The sequence below is a fragment of the Trachemys scripta genome, unplaced genomic scaffold (genome assembly GCF_013100865.1).
Source record: "Trachemys scripta elegans isolate TJP31775 unplaced genomic scaffold, CAS_Tse_1.0 scaffold_26, whole genome shotgun sequence".
Taxonomy (NCBI): domain Eukaryota; kingdom Metazoa; phylum Chordata; order Testudines; family Emydidae; genus Trachemys; species Trachemys scripta.
Window position 1 is genome coordinate 2890008 of NW_023260511.1, and position 8718 is coordinate 2898725.

Below are 8718 nucleotides of genomic sequence, written 5' to 3' on the forward strand. Positions count from 1 at the left end.
AGATTTCCAGAAAGCCTTTGGCAAGGTCCCTCACCAAAGGCTCTTATGTAAATTAAGTTGTCATGGGATAAAAGGGAAGGTCCTTTCATGGATTGAGAGCTGGTTAAAAGACAGGGAACAAAGGGTAGGAATTAATGGTAAATTCTTAGAATGGAGAGGGGTAACTAGTGGTGTTCCCCAAGGGTCAGTCCTAGGACCAATCCTATTCAACTTATTCATAAATGATCTGGAGAAAGGGGTAAAAAGGGAGGTGGCAAAGTTTGCAGATGATACTAAACTGCTAAAGATAGTTAAGACCAAAGCAGACTGTGAAGAACTTCAAAAAGATCTCACAAAACTAAGTGATTAGGCAACAAAATGGCAAATGAAATTTAATGTGGATAAATGTAAAGTAATGCACATTGGAAAAAATAACCCCAACTATACATACAATATGATGGGGGCTAATTTAGCTACAACGAGTCAGGAAAAAGATCTTGGAGTCATCGTGGATAGTTCTCTGAAGATGTCCACACAGTGTGCAGAGGCGGTAAAAAAAGCAAACAGGATGTTAGGAATCATTAAAAAGGGGATAGAGAATAAAACTGAGAATATATTATTGCCCTTATATAAATTAGTGGTACACCCACATCTCGAATCCTGTGTACAGATGTGGTCTCCTCATCTCAAAAAAGATATACTGGCACTAGAAAAGATTCAGACAAGGGCAACTAAAATGATTAGGGGTTTGGAAAAGGTCCCATATGAGGAGAGATTAAAGAGGCTAGGACTTTTCAGCTTGGAAAAGAGGAGACTAAGGGGGGATATGATAGAGGTCTATAAAATCATGAGTGATGTGGAGAAAGTGGATAAGGAAAAGTTATTTACTTATTCCCATAATACAAGAACTAGGGGTCACCAAATAGGCAGCAGGTTTAAAACAAATAAAAGGAAGTTCTTCTTCCCACAGCACACAGTCAACTTGTGGAACTCCTTACCTGAGGAGGTTGTGAAGGCTAGGACTATAACAGTGTTTAAAAGAGAACTGGATAAATTCATGGAGGTTAAGTCCATGAATGGCTATTAGCCAGGATGGGTAAGGAATGGTGTCCCTAGACTCTGTTTGTCAGAGGGTGGAAATGGATGGCAGGAGAGAGATCACTTGCTCATTACCTGTTAGGTTCACTCCCTCTGGGGCACCTGGCATTAGCCACTGTCGGTAGACAGGATACTGGGCTAGATGGACCTTTGGTCTGACCCAGTATGGCCGTTCTTATGTGTCATACACATTATGGGCATTTGGCAGCCTTGTCTCCCTTTGTAGAAGTTGTGTGTGTGGCCATGGACTCCCCACACAACATCCTGGAGCCGGGGGCGGGGGGAGGGGGCACTCAGCTACATTCCAGGAGACCCCGTGCTCTAGGCCCAGCTCTTCTACTGAGTGTTATTAACTTCTCTGTGCACTTCAAAGCCCCAGGTGCTAACGAAGAGCTCATGCCCCTACAGTACAGGTGAACCTGTTATTCACGCCTTGTATGGACAACAAAGGGTTGCACAAGATCACTTGAGGCAGAGCGGGGAATAGAACAGAGGTCTTTATTATGGCAAATCTCAGTCTCATTCACTTTGTCTCGCTGCCTTTCAGAAAGAATGTGCCAGTTTTATATGCTTGGCTATGCTGTGTCTAGCACTAACCACAGTCTGCTCCCTGAGCCAGAAAGAGAACCCAGGAGTCCTGGAAATCAACATCCCACTGCTGTCTCACTAGCAGTTGTGAGACCCACTGACAAAGCGGGCGTAATATCTCTGGCTAGGGTCTGGTTCACATGGAGGATAACAGCCTACTTCTTCTTCCCATTACCCCTCGCGCTCGGCGACCTGCATCTGGATTGCATGGAAAATTGTACTTGCTCTGCCATTCACCCCTCTTACCCGTGACGTTGAGGTGCTTGGCAGGGCTGAGCTGGGATCTGGTCACCTGGCTGTTGCTGTCCTTGATCTCGTACCCACAGGAGTAATTCCCGGAGCTGGAAACCGCATGGTCATAGTCGTAGGTGAGTTTCCCCAATAAGCCCTTCTGGGATGAAACCTCCTCCCTGTCCTTACAGAAGATGATGCGGGTGGCTGGAGCCCGGAATGTCACAGAGCACTGGAGCTGCACGGAGTCCCCTCGCCAAGCGAACATTTGGCTCAGGTAGAGGCTGGGGGCAAGGAGAGTGCCTGAAAAACGGAATGGGTCAGAGCTATCAATGGGACCTTTGGTGGCTGCCCAGGGAGCAGTTTGCCAAAGGGAGTTGGTTGCCATGGAAACAGCTCGCAGCTGCTAGGTGGTTTCCGGGCTGTGGAGGAATTATGGGATAGGCCCCAGGAAGCCTGCAATGTTCCACATGGGGATTGTGGGAATGTGGAGAGTTTGGCCTCTCTTCCCATAATCCCCCTCAGCACATGAGAGGTCATTGTGTAATTACCCATAATTCTCTGGGAAGACCCAGGTGCTAATGTGGCTGAGAGCAGCATTGGAGTAGTGGGGACCATGCTGAGTGCGGTGTGAATGCCGTGTGGGATGCACGGCCCTGTGTGAGTGACAGCCGGGATAGTCCATGTGCATGGAGCACAGCGCAGGTCGCTCCATAGCACTGATAGGGCAGGAGGAGGGCAGGACAGGAGGAGCTCTGCCTGCTCAAGGGAGTGGGGGTCTGCATAATGGCTCTGGGGCAGGTTCTTATTTCAGCACAACTTGGTAACGGGGGGATAATGTCAGATCTGAGACTCAGCTCTTCGGGGCCAGGGACCAGAGCAGGGCCGGCTCTACTGTTTTTGCCACCCCAACCAGTGCGGCGAATTGCCGCCGCGGACGGTGGGGGCAGTTCGTGTGCCGTTAGAGCGGCACACGCGTTTCCGCAGCGGCGGCAATTCGGCGGCAACTTCTGTCTTCAGCCGGAATACAGAAGCTTTCGAATTGCCGCTGCGGGCAGCTGAACATAGAAGCTGCCGCCGAATTGCCGCCACCGCGGAAACGTGCGTGCTGCCCTAATGGCACACGGACTGCCCTCGCCTCCGCAGCGGCAATTCGGCGTGCTGCTTGGGGCGGCAAAAACACACGGACTGCCGCCCCTTGCAGATTGCCGCCCAAAGCACCTGCTTAGAATGCTGGTGCCTGGAGCCGACCCTGGCCCAGAGCTTCACATAGGGGTGTGCAGCACCTGGCGCAATGTGGCCCTGATCCCTGAGAGGGGTGTCTGGGGGCTACAATAATAATAATCAGGGCTGGCTCTAGCATTTTTGCCGCCCCAAGCAGCACACACACACACAAAAAAAGCCGCGATCGGCGGCAGCTCTACCACTGTTTCATTCTACAGCGGCAATTCGGCAGCAGGTCCTTCGCTCCCAGAGGGAGTGACGGCCCCACTGCCAAAGGGCCGGATGTGCCGCCCCCCTCTTCATTGTCCGCCCCAGGCACCTGCTTGCTAGGCTGGTGCCTGGAGCCGGCCCTGATAATAATAATGAATAATAATCTTCTGTAGCCTTTTCTGTCAATACAAACCCCTTCTGGCATGAAAGATAGATGGGTGAGTGTGTCTGGGGACGGACAGACTGACAGACTTACCTGGAGCTGAGCAGATCTCCTGGCTGCTGAGACTCAGTGCTGGGAACAGAAAGGTGACATGTGGTTAGTGCTGGAGATAAAATAAGGTCCCTCTTCAGGGACAAAAGCTGCCTTTAATAGATAGGGAAAAATTCCTGATTCGTGTTTCAGTGAAGAAGCAAACCAGGCAGGACATTAGATCTGGGGCATAGCAGATTCCTCGTGCACACAGACCTTGGATGAGTTGGGACTGCCCTTCCCTTCAGCTCTCTAGAGGGCCAAATCCTCAGCTGGTGTAAACCAGCATTGACTCCAGTGGAGCTACACTGATTTACACCAGCTGGGGATCTGGCCCAGTAGCTCTCACACTCAGTGCTTCTACTGGTTCCCATTTCCTTCCCAGTGAAGAGGATTTGCTGACAGTCTGGGCCAGGGGCTGCTCTTGGTTCTGTTTTCTCCCAACCGGATACGAATTAGCACAGGGTTCCCAGATACTCACCGGGAAGCAAGAGGCACAGAGACAGGATCATCAGGGCGGTGGGTGGAAACAGCCCAGTGGCGTCTGTTCCTGACAGGGTCACCGGGGACAATCCACAGTCGCTCCCTGCTCCCACCTGCACCACCTGGTCTATCTGACTTCAGCAGAAGGGAAGCTCCAGTCTCTCTCTCGGCTCTAATCTGCCCCGTCTGATCCCCAGGGTTGGATGCTCCAGCCAGCCCCTCTCCCTGCTTCCAAGCCCCCTGGGCTCTGTAGGGCTCAAGCAGCAGAAACATCACAGCCTCTCTCTGACCTGCTCTGTCCCCACCTCAGGTCTGATATTTGTCTCCGCTCCCTGTTTCCTGCCCCGCCCCGCCCCCCTTCCGTGCTCCGGCCACAGCATCTCTATTTAGGGCTGGAAGATTGAGAACTGAAGGGGTCTGGTTTGCTTGTTTGAGTCTAAACATATCACTGAGGCAACGGCTCCCGACCCATCTCACTGCCTGGGGACTGAGACAGACTCCTGCTAAAGGCACAGCTGGGCCAGGGTGAAAGGTCACTGGGTGATTAGGGGGTCGGGGATGTTGGAAGAGCCTGAATCTTTTGCCTCCACCCTGGTCTCCAGTCCCTGGTGAGAAGGACCCAGCTCCCCCAGGGGGAAATTCACCCTCTGGGCTTAAGAGGGACATAAATGGGGTCTGGGCCTCATGTGGGACCCTCTGCACAGGGGTGAATTCCCCCCCACCCCCTGAGAACACTTACCACTGGTCTGCACTGGCTTTCCCACCTGCTTAGTCTGCACCTGCCCTATCCTCCACACCCAGGTCCAGCCAGGTCCTGCCACCCCACCCCGCTGGCATTCTGGGCTCCTATGGAGTCTGCTGTCCCTGCCAAGAGACGGGCACCAGGGTACTGCTGGATGGTGAAGAACACAAGGCAGTTGAGCATCCAGAAGTGACCTCTGAGCAGGTGGGGAGTCAGAATCAGTGTGTCTAAGCAAGTGGAAGAACCAGAGCAAAAGGCCAAAGCAACCTGGGAAAGAAAGTCTTGTGAATAGACATTAACACCTCTGTGGGAAGCCAAGCAGCAGAGAGCCTCAAGGGAAATCTGTCAGGAGCACAAGGCAGAGCAGTTTTGCAGAGCAACTTTGCAGAGTAATTGATGCAGAAGTGGATTTTACTGTGATGGCGGCTGGGCACATTTCACCCCTGGGATGGAGTCAGCTCTACAGAGCAGCTGGACAGGGGATATTTGGGGCTCAGATGCTCAGGTGAGGGTCAGAGGCAGGGCCGGCTCCAGGCACCAGCCTACCAAGCATGTGCTTGGGGCGGCACCTGGAGGGGGGGTGGCGCTCAGGCCCGAGAGCGGGGCCGCAACTGGGCTCGCCACCCTCCCTGCAGCGCTCCGGCCGGTCGGAGAGAGCGGGGCCCCGGCTGGGCTCTCCGCCCTCCTCGCGGCACTCTGGCCAGTCGGGGAGAGCGGGGCCCTGGCCGGGCTCGCTGCCCTCCCCCGGCGCTCCGGCCGCCAGAGAGAGCGGAGCCGTGGCAGGCTCGCCGCCCTCCCCCCGGCGCTTCGGCCGGTCGGGGAGAGCGGGGCCCCAGCTGGGCTTGCCACCCTTCCCCCGGCACTCCGGCCGGTTGGGGAGAGCGGGGCCCGCAGCGGGCTCGCTGCCCTCCCCCAGTGCTCCGGCCGCCGGGGAGAGTGGAGCCGTGGCAGGCTCGCCGCCCTCCCCCTGGCGCTTCGGCCAGTCGGGGAGAGTGGGGCCCCGGCCGGGCTCTCCGCCCTCCTCGCGGCGCTCCGGCCAGGCTCTCCGCCCTCCTCGCGGCGCTCCGGCCGGTCGGGGAGAGCAGGGCCCCGGCCGGTCTTGCCGCCCTCCTCCCGGTGCTCCGGCCGGCCGGGGAGAGCTGGGCCGTGGCTGGGCTCGGCGCCCTCCCCTGCCGTGCTCCCCTGGGGTGGCAAAAAAGCCAGAGCTGGCCCTGGTCAGAGGAGCACAGTGTGAAACTCCCTGTTATAAGCAATGGCCAGAAAATGGCAGGGTGAAAAGGTAATTATTTTTTGCAATTTTTTTCAATCATTGTTTCAAATCCTTCTGTGAAAACTATTTGTTTTGACATTTTGTCCCCCTTTTTGGTGGCCAAATTACAAAAATGGAGCGAGGGGAAATCCGAAACCTGAACGTTTAAAAAAAAAATCTCTAAAAAGTCAGTTGTTTAAACTAAAATGTTCATCTTTTTTTATTTGTTTTTAATTTTCCAGTTTTGTTTTTACCAACCCCCCAAAACAGTTTTAATTTTTGATTTGGAAAAATGGAAAATTTTGGAAAAACAAAATGTTTGACAAAAACTCTCACTTTTTAAAAAAGGGTCATTTTTAGATCACAACATTCTGGTGGCTCTGCCCAGAGTGATCCCCGGGGCTGTGGTTCAGGCTGAGCTGCTGGCACCCTTGGATGGCAGCCGGGCCCTGCTTGTAGGGGCTGATCCGAAGCCCCTTGATGTCTATGGAAAGACTCCACTGACTTCACTGGTCTTGGGATCAGGCCCCTGTGTAAGGGGGTCGGTTCTCTTGTGACAGAGAAATGGCTCTGAAGCTTTCACTTGGAGTGACCCCAACCCAGACCGGCCACAGGAACAGGAACAGGGAAAGTCTCCACCATGGGAGGGTGAAGGGGAGGTTGATGACGGGATCATAAACAGTGTATAGCAGGATGTGAAGAAGGGGAACTCACCCCAACCCTCAGTCAGACCTGCAAACGCATCTGATAAGTGAAGCAAGAGCATCTGCAGGGTGAGTTCCTTCTGCTGCACAGACCCTGCAGCTGCCTCACTGCACAGACCCTGAAAGGAGCAGAGAGATGGTTCCATACAGGGAAGAAATGACCAGGGCTCCTCTCTATGCTAGTGCTTTAACAGACACTTTCAAAATTATTAGTGATATTGGGTGTCCAATTTAAGCCACCTTAAGAGGTCTTATTTCCAGCAGGTGGGGGCTCAGTACAGTCTGTCTGTCATCACTTAAGCTGCCTCACGCTGGGCTGCAAACATCACTGGCCATTTTGGAACGTTTGGCCAGAAGTGCTTGTGCCAATTATGCATGTGCTGAATCTGTGTGTGAGACCAGTTGTAGGGGTGCGAGGGGCTCTGTCCCCAAGGCCCATTCTATCCTTGGCCCTCGGGTGAGACTGCAATCAGGGGCGATCAGTGCCAGCTGTGATGGGGATTTTGTGATAAAGCTCCTCTGGCACAACCACGCTGTGCGGATGCAGAGTGGCTAGTTCAGTTCTCAGCTGCTCCAACATTCCCTGCAGGGTGAACATTGATCATTTCCTGCTGAGGCAATAGAGGCAGCTGTGTGAAAGCTGTGGGCCCCCTGACATGTTCCCAAAGCAGATGGACTTGATCCAACACCTGCCCGCCATGAACCATGCAACTCCTGCTGCTATACTACTTCATGGGAAGTTATCTGGTATCAGCTAAGGCAGGTGTGTGCAAACTTTTTGGCCCAAGGGCCACATCTGGGTATGGAAATTATATGGCAGGCCATGAATGTTCACAAAATTGGGCTTGGGGTGCGGGAGGGGCTGAGGGCTCTGGCTGGGGGTGTGGGCTCGGGAAGAGAGGTTTGGGGTGGAGGAGGGTGCTCCGGGCTGGGACTGAGGGGTTCAGAGGGTGGGAGGGGGATCAGGGCTGGGGCAGGGGGTTGGGGCGCAGTGGGTGGCTCAAGGGTGCAGGCTTGGTGCGGTGCTTACCTCAAGTGCCTCCCGGAAGCAGCGGCATGACCCCGCTCCGGCTTCTATGCTGAGGCATGGCCAGGCAGCTCTGTTGCGCCCTGCCCTGTCCACAGGCGCAGCCCTTGCAGCTCCCATTGGCCGCAGTTCCCGGCCAATGGGAGCTGCGGGGGCGGCACTTGTGGTGGGGGCAGCCTGTGGAGCGGCCCCCAACCCTGTTCCCTGGCTGGAGCACCGGAGCGGGGCAAGCACCAGACCTCGCTCCCCAGCGGGATCTCAAGGGCCAGATCAAAATGGCTGGTGGGCTGCATGCGGCTTGCGGGCCGTAGGTTGTCCACCCCTGAGCTAAAGGGTGAATTTATACCGCTCCAGTTATACCAGTGTAAGTAGGGTGACAAGACGTCCCGATTTTATTGGGACTGTTCCGATATTTCCTTGTTTGTCCCGCGTCCCGACTGATGTGCGGTCGGGACACTGGACAAACAAGGAAATGCTCCGGAGCCCGGAAGTGCTCGTCCCCCCCCCCGCCCCGCCTCCGCCCCCTCCTCCCCCCATTGGCTCTCTCCCCGAATCCCCGCCTCTTCCCCAGGCTCACCATTCCTCCTCCCTCCACAAGCGCTGGAGGGAGGCCCGGGAGACTCAGGGGAAGCGCGGGGCCGGGGTGAGTGAGAGTCCGGCCTGGCCCCGAGCAGGCAGGACTCAGTTGGGCGGTAGGGAGAGGAGGGGGGCGGCCCGCGGGGCCAGGCGGCGGCTGTTCTCCCCCCCCCGGGCAGCGGGACTCGGGAGCAGCCGCTGCTGCAGCTCCCACTGCCGCGGGGGAGGAAGCGGACGATGGCCAAGCTCGGCGGCTGCGGCTCTGGCGGCCGGGACCGAACCCCCCGAGCCTGCTGCGGGGACCCAGCAGTGCGCACGCTGCGCCCAGCTCCTGGCCAGTCACGTCTGGGCTGC